Raw genomic sequence first — 15,431 nt, forward strand, 5'->3', positions numbered from 1 at the left:
GTCAGGAGATGAGAGAGTAGGAGGGGGCCAGTACCCACTGATAGCCTTACCTAATCTATTGGCAGGGAATGAAGGGGTCCCAGCAACCTTAGATGTATACAGTAATAATAATATGCCATTTAGCAGACAGGCCATGAACACAGAGGACATGGCCAGAGCGGTAGAAGGAATGACGTACCCCAAAACAGGAATAGTAAAGTTTGGGCTGCCGTTAGAGGGCAGTGGGGTTCAGGGGATGCACAGAGGGCACTTTTGCCATGGGCCGATCACGGAGAGTATGTTGGGAAAATAACTCAATTGTGTAATAGCCTCAGAGAACATTACCATCGTCATGCAGACTTCTACATGAGTGTAAACAAGAGGATAGTGAGACTGTCAGCCAGTACTTAGAGAGAGTTAAAGATGTGTTTAACGCAAACAGTGGCATACCCGAGCCAGACCAGAGACAGGGGAATGATACGCCCTACCATCAGCAATTAAAAATATAGCGTTCCTCAGTGGAATGAGACCAGAGATAAGCAGGACCATTAAAAATACTTTGATAGGATAGAGATAAATTCAATATATGCTGGTCAACTACGGCATGTGTTTGGTGTTATTTGTAGCCTACTTAGAAAGGACAGTTACCTATATCTGCTGTATTCTAAACAATGACAGATTGGGGGTTTCATAAGAGGTGGCTATAATTTTAGTTGATAGAGGTAATTAGATTTGAGAAAGGTTGAATTGCATTGTTTAAGCAAGAATGGCATTACACTCATGCTTTCTAGTTATGTGTATGCAAATATGTTATTCGTTTTTGGTGGTGTGTGGATAGAATTTACTAATGCCAGGATTTAGTAAACGAAGCAGAGAGATGTAGTGAGAGCAGTGGAAGGGATACCCCACCCTAAGACGGGGGTACACCAGTTCAGAAGAGATATGGAAGGGCTGACCGCCAGCTTTAAGCTGAATACAGGGGACCTAGAGAGGGCAGTCAGACAGATAGTGTTGAAGGACTGGGCGGCAGTAAGGGGAAACTGGGTTCCCGGGGATGGGAATGTGCAGGTCCTAGAGTGGGCAGAAGGAGGGGCTTATGGAGATAAATTAGCACAACTCTGTGATAATCTGAGAGAATATTATCACAGACATGCTGACTTCTCCAAAGTCCATGAGTGTAAACAGGGAGACTATTAGTCAATACCTAGGAGAGAAGAGAGGTTACGGTAGCAAAGACAGACAAGATGTCACACTCGTTGAAGGATGGGTCAGACCAAGGCGCAGCGTGAAATGCACACATGTTTATTTAACCGAATAAACATACAAAACAACAAAAGGCAACGAAACGTGACGTCGGCAGGCTATACACGAACAAGCCAAAACTCACCAAACACAAACAAGATCCCACAACACAGGTAGGAAAACTGGCTGCCTAAGTATGATCCCCAATCAGAGACAACGAGCGACAGCTGCCTCTGATTGGGAACCACACCCGGCCAAACATAGAAATACAAACATAGAATCAACACACACGTGATATTCACACCCTGACCAAACTAACTAGAGTTCTATAGATCAGGGCGTGACAGTACCCCCCCCCCCACCCCCAAAGGTGCGGACTTCGGCCGCACAAACCTGACTTAACAGGGGAGGGTCCGAGTGGGCTTCCAGCCTCGGTGGCGGCTCCGGCTCGACGTCTCCTCCCTTACTGACTCCGCGTTGCACCCCTGGACCGGTCTGGACCTCAACGCGGAGCTTCCCCTCTCAGTCCTCCCACGATGCACCGATCCCTGTCTGGACCATGGTGTGGGAGACTCCGAACCTAGAGAGGGGCTGACGTCTGGACCCGGATTGAAGCCGCTGACCGGAGCTGCACCGGATCCCGGTGGAGCGGACTGCTCTGGCTCCGGAGTGGAGCCGCTGACCGGAGCTGGCTTGGGCACCGGTGGAGCGGACTGCTCTGGCTCCGGAGTGGAGCTGCTGACCGGAGCTGGACTTGGCACCGGTGGAGCGGACCGCTCTGGCTCCGGAGTGGAGCAACCGACCGGAGCTGGATCAGGCACCGGTGGAGCGGACTGCTCTGGCTCCTGAGTGGAGCAACCGACCGGAGCTGGATCAGGCACCGGTGGAGTGGACTGCTCTGGCTCCGGAGTGGAACCGTTGACCGGAGCTGGACTGGGCACCGGTGGAACGGGCACGGGCCGTGCCGGACTGGGAACACGCACCACTGATCTGGTGCGAGGAGCAGGAACGGGCCGGGCTGGGAACACGCACCACTGGTCTGGTGCAAGGAGCAGGCATGGGCCGGGCTGGACTGGGAACACGCACCACTGGCTTGGTGCGGGGAGCAGGTACGGGGCGTACCGGGCTGACGACACGCACCACTGGTTTGGTGCGAGGAGCAGGCACGGGCCGGACCGGACTGGGAACACGCACCACTGGTCTGGTGCGAGGAGCAGGAACGGGGCGTACCGGACTGGGAACCGGTGCTGGAGGTCTACGACTGTCTCCGTCCTTTACACTCCGCGCCCCGTCCTCCTCCAGTGAGGACTCCTCCTTGAGCCCCCATGAGTGCAGTGGTCGGGGCTCCTCTCTGTCGCTCCCCGACCACCCTTTTAGCCCTCCCCAAAAAAAATATTGGGTCTGTCTCTCCTTCTCCACCCTGATCCCTTTCAGGGCCTCCATCTGCTTTGCCAGATCCTCTCTTATCTCCTTCCAAGTCCATACTCTCTGCTCCTCCTGGGCACGCTGCTTGGTCCATTGGTGGTGGGATCTTCTGTCACACTCGTTGAAGGACGGGTCAGACCAAGGCGCAGCGTGAAATGCATACATGTTTATTTAACCGAATAAACATACAAAACAACAAAAGGCAACGAAACGTGACGTCGGCAGGCTATACACGAACAAGCCAAAACTCACCAAACACAAACAAGATCCCACAACACAGGCAGAAAAACTGGCTGCCTAAGTATGATCCCCAATCAGAGACAACGAGGGACAGCTGCCTCTGATTGGGAACCACACCCGGCCAAACATAGAAATACAAACATAGAATCAACACACACGTGATATTCACACCCTGACCAAACTAACTAGAGTTCTATAGGTCAGGGCGTGACACAAGAAGGAAACGGTAATAGTGTAGACAGGAGTGAGTGGAAGTGTTACAATTGTGACAAAACGGGACATTTTGCTAGAGAATGTGAGGAACCGTGTAGTTACTGTGCAAGGAAAGGGCACCAGTTAAGAAACTGTAGGCAGAAGGGGAAGAGAGAAATCAGGAGTCCTCATGACCTGGCTATTTTTGGTTGTTGTTTTTCAATTGGGTTTTTCAAATAAAAAACAACACACCTAGTATGATGTTTATAAAGGGTTGTTATTTTGATTTTAGGGGGTTTTCAACAGGTCAAAGGTGATTAGTCTTAAAGGAGCACACACAGTGAATTTTATGGAGTTTTTCGGTTTTGACTGAGTTTAGGGTATATATGATTTCTTATGAGAATAAATGTCATGAGGACTTAATGAACATTTGGGATAAGTAACATTTATGAAATATTTAGAATGATGGTAATGTTTAGTATACTATGGGATGGAACAGTTCGTTGAATGATTTCAATTGCCTCTGAACTCTGGTGTTAATTGATCATCCACACTGGTAAATTCTAAAGGCATGAGAGGAGGACTTTAAGATAGTTTATTTTACCAAGTTGAGGGTTATTTATAGTACTGTGAAAAGTGTGAAGAAATTTATAATTTGGTAATAATATATATATGATTCGAACCATAAAATAACAGAAGAGAGAGAGAGCTTTCCCTGAATGAGGGATACCTGTTGCTAGTCAATTGTACTAATCTTGGATTACTTTTAGGGGTAGAAGTAAGTTGAGGTATTATCAAATGTTGTAAGCAGGGTTAAAACACTTCTCTGGTCCCAGTCAGCTGTCAAAAGAGGAAGTTTCGATAGATAGAGATCTACTTATAGAGAGCTACAGTAGGGCCCCAATTAAGGAAGTTCACGCAAGGCGGGTGAAGCAAGGCGCAGTAAATAAGGAAGGAATATGGGTCAAAGACAGTTTACCAATTCTCCCGAAATTACTGTTTAGATATGCTGCAATATTGACACACGGGCAGAGCCATGTGTCAACGGGAGGGATGGATGGTAGAGCAGATTACACAACACTTTGTTGCATATGGGATTACTAATTATAAAAAGAAAAGAAAAAAACAAGATGTGATATCTGTGCTCAAAATAATCACCAGGGCAGACAAAGGGCACCTCAGGGTGAGTATCCTCCGGCTAAGTACCCCTTCCAGCAATTGGAAATTGATTTTATAGAGTTATCACGGAGTGAAGGGAAGAAATTTAGAGTAACCCCAGATAACGATGGGTTATCCCATAAGTGTTTGGAAGACCTTACAGAATGCCACAGTTGGCAGGACCAGAACAAGCAGACATAGAATTAGAGAATACACTAGCAGAACACATGAGAAAATTGTTCATTAACCATACCCGTATGTCTAAGAATTTGTGTCCTACAGGAGAATTAAAGGAGAAGGTGATTCATAGTATATAACCTGGAGACTGGTTGTGGTTCCAATCGTTGAGGAAAAAGGATTGAAAGCAGTCACACTGGGAGGGACCATACCAAGTCCTATTGGTAACTGCCTTCGCTATAAGAATAGCTGAGAGAGCCACTTGGGTCCACGTTACCCACTACAAAAGGTAGGCCCACATACCAACACCGTTGAACACACACAGAGTTAAAGAGAAGAACTGACCCACTAGGGTTCGGGGGTAAACTCTGTTAACGAAGAAACCCTACCCCGACCTTTCATCACTGTGGGGTGTTTATAGAGGTGTGGGTATGGGGAAGTACCAGGCAGGTGGGTCAGGGACAGGATTGGGATGGCGGTTTTGGGGATTTTGGGGGACTCTGAGCTGCATCATCATGTTAACCATATTATGGATTAATCCAGGTCAACATAAACAGGGAAATGATGCACTGATTCGATCTCGTAGAAATACTGAAACCAAGAAAGACTATTGGGGGAATTATTATTTTAATAGTTAAAGTCAGTTTAGGACAAGATGGGGGATTCAAGATACCATTCGACTTCTCCCATGAAGAGATAGGAGGTTTTGGGGGCTTTGGTAAGAAGGGGGCGTGTACAAGAAAGTTAGGTCCTAGAAGGTATGGTAAATACATTGGCACTGGGGAACACTCATGTCCTTGGGAAAGGGTGTTTAAACATACCTGGGGAACATACTATGAGAATGGAATGGACGCAGTACACCGATGGGGAATTAAACAAACCCATGATAAATGTAAGACGGAACAGGTGATAACGGTAAAGTCAATTATGCAAGATGACATAGCAAGGAACTATTGGGCCTGTGTTTCGATGATTTCGGGGCAGATATACAGTGGGGAAAAAAAGTATTTAGTCAGCCACCAATTGTGCAAGTTCTCCCACTTAAAAAGACGAGAGAGGCCTGTAATTTTCATCATATGTACACGTCAACTATGACAGACAAAATAAGAAAAAAAATCCAGAAAATCACTTTGTAGGATTTTTTATGAATTTATTTGCAAATTATGGTGGAAAATAAGTATTTGGTCAATAACAAAAGTTTCTCAATACTTTGTTATATACCCTTTGTTGGCAATGACACAGGTCAAACGTTTTTTGTAAGTCTTCACAAGGTTTTCACACACTGTTGCTGGTATTTTGGCCCATTCCTCCATGCAGATCTCCTCTAGAGCAGTGATGTTTTGGGGCTGTCGCTGGGCAACACGGACTTTCAACTCCCTCCAAGATTTTCTATGGGGTTGAGATCTGGAGACTGGCTAGGCCACTCCAGGACCTTGAAATGCTTATTACGAAGCCACTCCTTCGTTGCCCGGGCGGTGTGTTTGGGATCATTGTCATGCTGAAAGACCCAGCCACGTTTCATCTTCAATGCCCTTGCTGATGGAAGCAGGTTTTCACTCAAAATCTCACGATACATGGCCCCATTCATTCTTTCCTTTACACGGATCAGTCGTCCTGGTCCCTTTGCAGAAAAACAGCCCCAAAGCATGATGTTTCCACCCCCATGCTTCACAGTAGGTATGGTGTTCTTTGGATGCAACTCAGCATTATTTGTCCTCCAAACACGACGAGTTGAGTTTTTACCAAAAAGTTCTATTTTGGTTTCATCTGACCATATGACATTCTCCCAATCCTCTTCTGGATCATCCAAATGCACTCTAGCAAACTTCAGACGGGCCTGGACATGTACTGGCTTAAGCAGGGGGACACGTCTGCCACTGCAGGATTGGAGTCCCTGGCGGCATAGTGTGTTACTGATGGTAGGCTTTGTTACTTTGGTCCCAGCTCTCTGCAGGTCATTCACTAGGTCCCCCCGTGTGGTTCTGGGATTTTTGCTCACCGTTCTTGTGATCATTTTGACCCCACGGGGTGAGATCTTGCGTGGAGCCCCAGATCGAGGGAGATTATCAGTGGTCTTGTATATCTTCCATTTCCTAATAATTGCTCCCACAGTTGATTTCTTCAAACCAAGCTGCTTACCTATTGCAGATTCAGTCTTCCCAGCCTGGTGCAGGTCTACAATTTTGTTTCTGGTGTCCTTTGACAGCTCTTTGGTCTTGGCCATAGTGGAGTTTGGAGTGTGACTGTTTGAGGTTGTGGACAGGTGACTTTTATACTGATAACAAGTTCAAACAGGTGCCATTAATACAGGTAACGAGTGGAGGACAGAGGAGCCTCTTAAAGAATAAGTTACAGGTCTGTGAGAGCCAGAAATCTTGCTTGTTTGTAGGTGACCAAATACTTATTTTCCACCATCATTTGCAAATTAATTAATTAAAAATCCTACAATGTGATTTTCTGGATTATTTTTTCTCAATTTGTCTGTCATAGTTGACATGTACCTATGATGAAAATTACAGGCCTCTCTCATCTTTTTAAGTGGGAGAACTTGCACAATTGGTGGCTGACTAAATACTTTTTTCCCCACTGTATGTTTGAGGTTCATTTTTCAGGAGAGAAATGAATCTTCCACCCCCGAGACAGAACAGCAGGTAGATCTAATGTTATCACCAGAGGTATCAACAAATAGTCTAATACCCCTTGGAAGGCCCTCAGAAGGAATCCTAAATAGCACTAAACCACCAAGGGTAGAATATTTCCTCTTGCAGGAAATGAACCAAGGAGAAGTAGAAGGAATTTCAAATGAGAACTTCTGGGTAAGGTGGATGAACTACACAGCTAGGGCGTTGGGTCAAACTAATTGTTATGCCTGTTCAACAGGTAGGCCAACCCTTGTAACCTCACCTATGCCTCAGACCATGTTCTCTTGTGTGATAGATTTGGGATCAAACCAAACCTCACCTAATTGTTCTGATATTAAAATAACCACTCTTAAAAAGGATAATACTAAGGCACCCCAATTCACCATGAACCCCAGAGATTATCAATGTTATAGACACCAAAGTAATGCGAATCACAGATGAAATTGGAGAAGGGTTGATAAAAATGTTGACTGGATTAATTACATCTACAAAGGTTCGTTAATTAGACAGGGGATGCAGTGAAGAGAATCTCAGGCCAACTATCCTCCACCTCACTCATGACCTGCAGAATAGTTTGGTTCTTGAAATGCTTTTAGCTGAGCGGGGCGGAGTTTGTATTCTGTTTGGATCTATGTGCTGTACTTTCATCCCCAACAATACAGCACCGGACGGGTCCGTGACCAAAGCTTTTCAGGGACTCACCACGCTGGCAAACGAACTGGCCGAGAACTCTGGTATTGATAGCTCCCTAAACGGTTGGTTTGATAACATGTTTGGTAAATGGAAAACTATTGTTGTAACTATTCTGGGTGCAGCTATAGCTTCTATGGGTATACTTGTTCTTTGTGGATGTTGTCTTATTCCCTGTGTCCGAGGGTTGGTGAGCAAGGCGTTGGAGAATGCAGTATCACAGCAGATGGTGAGATACGGCCCAATCCCGGACTCCGACCTAAGGAATGAAGAATATGACCCACCAGGCTTGGTGGAGGACAACGACGATTCAGATAGTTTGAGACTGGTTGTTTTCCTAGAACTATAAATCTCTAGATTAAAAGTAATTGTAATGATTTTCTGTGTATTAAAGTGTGGATAATTTAGTCAAAGGGTGGATTGATATAGAAATTAATTCTATATACAGGTTAAAAGTAATGACTTAAATATAGTTGTGAAATGTTCTTGTTTTAAGTATGATTAGTACTTTCTTAGTAGTGACTAATTATTACACTCTGAAACTGTGTGAGATGTGTTAGAATCTACTACCTGGTAATGTGTGAGTGTAGGACCAGTAAAGATTATGACATTGTGCTACTATTTAGCAATGTGAGTAAGCGTTAGGCCAGACAACAAAGGACAAGGAGAACTGTCTACAGGCAACTGAGAAACCAAGATAACTGAGGAATTTAGGGAGGAGAGAGACTATGATAAGAAAATGCATGTGTGTGTGTGTAATTCATGTGTGTGTGTATGTATGTGTGTATGTGTGTGTGTGTGTGTGTGTGTGAACTGATGGTCAGGAGAGCAATTATAAAGTGGAAAACTACAGCCTGCCTACAGAGAGGAGGGATTTGTGTATGACGTATGAGTATAAACGATGGACTCTGAAATTGTGATGGCAGAATTCTCAATGAATAAATATCTCTGACTATGCAGACCGGGACTCTGTCCGTTACTTAAATCCCAAAAGACTTACAACCTTCTGGGAGACGCACAGAGACACTGAAATAGTTTGTTAAATAATTCACATAACACATCTGCACCCAATACAGCTAGCCTTCAACATATTCCTATAGCATACATATTCTTACCACTTTGTTGATTGATATCCATCGAATTGTGTCCATTTTCTGTTTTAAAAAGATTTGCACAAATATGAAAAGATAGATGGTATCATCATAAAACAATATCAATTTAGATCATACAAGGGACAAACCTTACCTTAAATTGAGGAGATCTTTACATTTTTCAGTTAAGTGCCTGCAGCTGCTGTCCATTCAAATTCAAATCCAAATGTTTCAGTTGGGCAGTTAGGTTCCTGCAAGAACCCTCACCAACTAAGGAGGTTCCTCGATGAACCCCACCCACCTCCTATGGTGTTCTTGGAAGAACCTTTTGGGGTCCATTTTCAGTGCCAAGAACCCTAAGGTTCTTCAAAGAACTTTGAGAATATTTGACCCTTGTTGAACCCCTAATTTTTAGAGTGCAGTTTCAATTGGAAGAACCCCTAAAGGATACTCCAGGAACCTTTTCTTTTTAGAGTGTACAGACTTATACACAAAGCCCACAGACCGCAATACCCTGCTACGTGCGGATAGTATGCATATAGCCAGTTATGCAGGGTTAAACGAATCTGTGGCCACCAGTTAGATTTTCACAGCAATGCTAAGAAAATTACAGATAAATTCAAAATGAGAGGCTTCAAAGACAAAACTCTTGATGCTGCAATTATGGAAATATCTCAAAAACCAAGAGAGGAACAGTACCAGTCAAAGGTTTGGACACACCTACTCATTCCAGAGATTCTTCAAAGTAGCCACCCTTTGCCTTGATGACAGCTTTGCACACTATTGCAATTTCTGAGGCTGGTAACTCTAATGAACTTATCCTCTGCAGCAGAGGTAACTCTGGGTCTTCCATTCCTGTGGCGGTCCTCATGAGAGCCAGTTTCATCATAGCACTTGATGGTTTTTGCGACTGCACTTGAAGAAACTTTAAAAGTTCTTGAAATGTTCCGTATTGACTGACCTTCATGTCACAACACAACTGATTGACTCAAACACATTAAGAAGGAAAGAAATTCCATAAATTAACTTTTAAGAAGGCACACCTGTTAATTGAAATGTATTCCAGGTGACTACCTCATGAAGCTGGTTGAGAATGCCAAGAGTGTCCAAAGCTGTCATCAAGGCAAATGGTGGCCATTTGAAGAATCTCCGATATAAAATATATTTTGATTTGTTTAACACTTTTTTGGTTACTACATGATTCCATATGTGTTATTTCATAGTTTTGATGTCTTCACTATTATTCTACAATGTAGAAAATAGTAAAAATAAAGAAAAACCCTTGAATGAGTAGGTGTGTCCAAACCTTTGACTGGTACTGTATGTGAAATTAAATTAAACAATAATGTAAGTTGATGCTAATCTTATGCTAATGCTAACAATAGCCTAATATTTTCAATATGTTGTAAACTATGGTATTTTAACAGTTTCAGTCAATTCATTCAAATCAACCTAATAATTATGACACACCCCTCACTATTGTCATTGGTTGCACTAATTGCACTGTTTGTCTACATAACCTGGTTCAAGCATTCATTACATTACCCTGAAGAAGGCAGTGATGCCGCAACATTGGTGTTTTACCCATTTTACATTTACATTTTAGTCATTTAGCAGACGCTCTTATCCAGAGCGACTTACAGTTAGTGATTACATATTTTTTTTATACTGGCCCCCCGTGGGAATCGAACCCACAACCCTGGCGTTGCAAACGCCATGCTCTATCAACTGAGCTACATCCCTGCCGGCCATTCCCTCCCCTACCCTAGACGACGCTGGGCCAATTGTGCGCCGCCCATTAGTCTCCCGGTCGCGGCCGGCTGCGACAGAGCCTGGATTCGAACCAGGATCTCTAGTGGCACAGTTAGCACTGCGATGCAGTGCCTTAGACCACTGCGCCAATACATTACTGGGAGTTAATACATATGGAGTGTGCGACTCTCTTTGTTTTTGTAGTGCGGACAGTAACATTAGTACTCTCTAAAAATATACTTTAATGAAAATGCTTGTATAGTTTTTCATTTTATATTTTTATGTTTATCTCACATAATATAATTTAAAAGTATGCATTAAGGTGTCTTTAATAGAATAAACATATCAAACACGAATGTAGACATTAATAAATACATTTCTATAGCTTATATACTTTGATATGTCATAACCAAAATATTTTTTACACTTGAGGAGGAGTGCCAAGATGGCTGCCCGGTGGCTTCAATACAGTGCCCCCTGTCAGTCATCCAGGGTTTACACATAATTGGTTATGACATATCAAAGCAACATCAATGGTCCCAAAGGGATGTTCTGTCCTACTATCTTGCATCACTCTCACATGTTGGGTTACATATTATTCCACTGAAAACCCTGTCCAGGTAGGTTTCTATTGCACATAACACTGGCTTTTGAGCACCATGTGTGAATCAGTGTACATTGAGATCACAAGTCTGCACACAATAACATGGATTAGATGTATTAATATTTACATCTGTTGATAAGAAACTTGATACAAAAAATAAGTTAATTGTGATCATGTCAGATCAATCAACCATTGCAGTCCCACTGGGCACAGATGTAAATTTAACATCTATTATAGGTTGGTTCAAAATAATTTCATTGAATTATGTGGAAACAACGTTGATTCAAACAGTGTGTGCCCAGTGGGGTGTTTTTCATAAGGGGATTTCCCTAAGTCAGTCAGCAACCCTCTTTATTCTAGCTATCATGCGATTTACAATAGCCCTGTGAATCAGCAGCATCTGTCCTCTCAATCTCTTGAAGTGAAAGCAGAGGCGCAGAATGCTGATAGTTTGATGACAGTTTTGTCCTTGGAGAACAGGATGCCCCTTCCAATATGTTGCTAGTACTATCCATGTTGCAATCAACTTTATCAGCATCTTCTTCAACCATGTCCTCCAAGTCTACAAAGGAAAGTACAAAGAGGTTATTCAGCCTTAGATTTTAACGTGTCTCTAGCTGTTGTTGTCAGATTACTCTTTGTCAACAACCACACAGACTCATAATAGCTGAAGAAATGTAGAGGAAGTCTCTACCAGACTTTTACTACTCACACTTCAGCACCGTCTTGTACACCTGTGTGTAGCCTCGCTCTGGGTTCTTGCTCAGGTCCTTGTAGTAGTAAAAGCGTAGCTCCTTTGGGTACTGAGAGTAAGGCAGGTTCAGGACCAGGGGAATGATCCGGTTGGACATGGGCCCCTCAGACAGCACCTGGTGCATCATGTACTGGCACCAGTCATCCAGCAAGAAGTTGGGGGTGATGAGAAGGGCCCAGCAATGGCTGCTCTGCACAGCCTGGCATAGCTCAGTGGGGATGGCACCCCCCACGTTGGCGTCACGTTGCCGCAGGAAACAGCGCAGGCCACATGGCGGGTTCTCCAGGTAAGAGGCCAGACGGATGGCTTCTTCAATGTCCACAGGGCTATGGCACACACACACGTCGTAGGTCTGGCTCCAACGAATCGTGGAGCTCAGAAAAGGTGGTGGTGGGTTAGGAGTGGAGGTGGTAGCCAATGATAAGGCACCATCGACAGAAGGGGATGGGGTCCTGACCGGTACATGTGGAGACGGGCTGCTCTGTGGAGACTCTCTTTTAGGTTTCACTAAGAGTCGACGGAACCAACCTGAAACAAGATAATTAAACATGGGTCCTTTCCAGTGGTGTAAAGTACTTAAATTAGAAATACATTTAAGTACTACTTAAGTAGTTATTTTGGGTATCTGTACTTTACTTTACTATTTATATTTTTGACAACTTTTACTTTTACTTCACTACATTCCTGAAGAAAAGAATGTAGTTTTTACTCCATACATTTTCCCTGACACCCAAAAGTACTGGTTACATTTTGAATGCTTAGCAGGACAGGAAAAGTATCAAATTCACACACTTATCAAGAGAACATCCCTGGTCATCCCTACTGCCTCTGATCTGGCCGACTCACTAAACACACATGCTTCATTTGTAAATGATGTCTGAGTGTGCCCCTGGCTATCCAAAATAAATAAAAAACAAGAAAATGGTGCCATCTGGTTTGAAAAATTTGAAATGATTTATACATTTACTTTTTATACTTAAGTATATTTAAAACCAATACTTTTACTCAAGTAGTATTTTACTATTAAGATATCTTTACTTTTACTCAAGTATGACAATTGGGTACTGGTCCTTTCACATCATAACTGTTTACCAAAACAGGCAAGTTTGATATTGTATAAATATCACATTTGTGAATAGATTTTCTTGTTGTCAAGTTGATCAACTATATACAGTAAATGTGGTTTAGGAAAAAAGTATTTCAACTTACCATACATGCTCTTGACATCATACCTCCAGACTATTGCAATTTTGTACCTCCAATAAGAAAAAATGTACCCTAATATCCTTCACATTTGATTGATTTCTTTCTTTTAATAGATGTGCTGTTCTGTATACACAGTAAGCACTTAACAGAGAGTTGATCACATAAAACATGTACGCTCATGAATGAAGTATAAAATAAAAGTTAAATACAGTATATAACTACAAAAAATGTACTATAATTGCAAATATAACACACCAAAAGTTTCCCTGATACTCTCAACAGAAAAAGAGGAAGCTGAATCTGTAGCAGCTGCCGCTCACTGTTTGTCTAAATGTCTTGATTCCCACAAGGCACAATTTCTCTCATAAAATTGTAATGTAGATCTGTTTTTTTTATCCATAGTGCAGGACAGGAGAGGTCTAGCCTATTCCTCCACAGACTAAAAAGTTTCCTTGCGTAGGCTACTTGGTTGTCCAGCCTCGAGCCTAGAATTGCAGATTCATTATTCTTGTCTGGGTTAGAATCAAATCATGTAGTAGGAAATCAAATATTTTAGCGAACTATGTACGCAACAGGAAGGAAGTCATGCAGACGCAGTAACCCTTTTTAAGACTTTGTGGATGTGGTAATTATTATTGTCTGGGCTAGAATAAAATAATGTAGTAGGCAATCAAATATTTTAGCGAACTACGAACACTACAGGAAGAAAGTCATGCAGGAATCCTGTTCATGACTTTGTGGCTGTGGTAACTATTGACGACTACCATTTTTGGCTCGCTGACAAACAAGCGAAAGTACTTGAACTGCGTATGCGCATATCAGAGAAATCCACGCAGAAATGGCACGTAAATCACAGAAAATACAGTAGATGTTGTGGTGGCAGCTGCAGAGAAGTATTTGGGTATACGAGATTTGACTTCAGAAGAGTTACAGGGTGTGTTGAGTGGTGGTGACCGGTCCTAAAATAATCTGTAGCCTGTTCCTTGCGTAGGCTAACGTTACTTGGTTGGCCATCCTCAAACCTGGAACTGCAGATTCATTATTCTTGTCTGGGTTAGAATCAAATCATGTAGTAGTAAATCAAATATTTTTGAGAACTATGTACGCAACAGGAAGGAAGTCATGCAGTAACCCTTTTAGCCACAACTTCCTAAGAAAAGCTGTGGCCCTACTTGTGATGTACAGCTTTTTAATGTTCTGTCATGCATGTACTGTAGGCTACTGTATTTATTTCTCAAAATTTTAACACAAGCCATATTGATAGTAGCCTATTATGTTATTTGTATCTGAAGGAAATACTGTGCTGTTGTCTACCCAATACCATCAGCTTTATCAGACATATTCTCAAAATTGTGAATACAGACCAAAACGTACAGAACCAGTCAAAAGTTTGGACACACCTACTCATTCAAAGGTTTTTCTTTATTTTTACACTTTCCTACATTGTAGAATTATAGTGAAGACATCAAAACTATGAAATAACATGGAATCATGTAGTAACCAAAAAAGTTAAACAAATCAATATATATATTTTATATTTGAGATTCTTCAAATAGCCACCCTTTGCCTTGATGACAGCTTTGCACACTCTTGGCATTCTCTCAACCAGCTTCACCTGGAATGCTTTTCCAACAGTCTTGAAGGAGTTCCCACATATGCTGAGCACTTGTTGGCTGCTTTTCCTTCACTCTGCCGTCCGACTCATCCCAAACCATCTCAATTGGGTTGAGGTCGGGGGATTGTGGAGGCCAGGTCATCTGATGCAGCACTACATTACTCTCCTTCTTGGTAAAATAGCCCTTACACAGCCTGGAGATGTGTTGGGTCATTGTCCTGTTGAAAAACAAATTATAGTCCCACTAAGCCCAAACCAGATGGGATGGCATATCGCTGCTGAATGCTGTGGCAGCCATGCTGGTTAAGTGTGCCTTGAATTCTAAATAATTCACAGACAGTGTCACCAGCAAAGCCCCCCCACACCATAACACCTCCTCCTCCATGCTTTACGGTGGGAACTACAATTGCGGAGATCATCCGTTCACGCACACCGCGTCTCACAAAGACACAGCGGTTGGAACCAAAAATCTCACATTTGGACTCCAGACCAAAGGACACATTTCCACCGGTCTAATGTCCATTGCTTGTGTTTCTTGGCCCAAGCATGTCTCTTCTTATTATTGGTGTCCTTTAGTAGTGGTTTCTTTGCAGCAATTCGACCATGAAGGCCTGATTCACACAGTCCCCTCTGAAAAGTTGATGTTGAGATGTGTCTGTGACTT

General features: G+C 42.9%; 1 pseudogene across 1 annotated transcript; it reads right to left on the reverse strand.

Annotated features, from left to right (window-relative positions):
• Positions 1–11,493: 11,493 nt before the first annotated feature.
• On the reverse strand, positions 11,494–13,322 carry LOC311106053 (toll/interleukin-1 receptor domain-containing adapter protein-like; annotated as a pseudogene). Its single transcript has 3 exons — positions 13,156–13,322; positions 11,905–12,474; positions 11,494–11,754 (listed from the first exon to the last, which is right to left on the reverse strand). The product of its transcript is annotated as a toll/interleukin-1 receptor domain-containing adapter protein-like (transcript).
• Positions 13,323–15,431: the final 2,109 nt, after the last annotated feature.

This window comes from Coregonus lavaretus, assembly GCF_964263955.1.
Source record: "Coregonus lavaretus genome assembly, chromosome: 30".
Classification (NCBI taxonomy): domain Eukaryota; kingdom Metazoa; phylum Chordata; class Actinopteri; order Salmoniformes; family Salmonidae; genus Coregonus; species Coregonus lavaretus.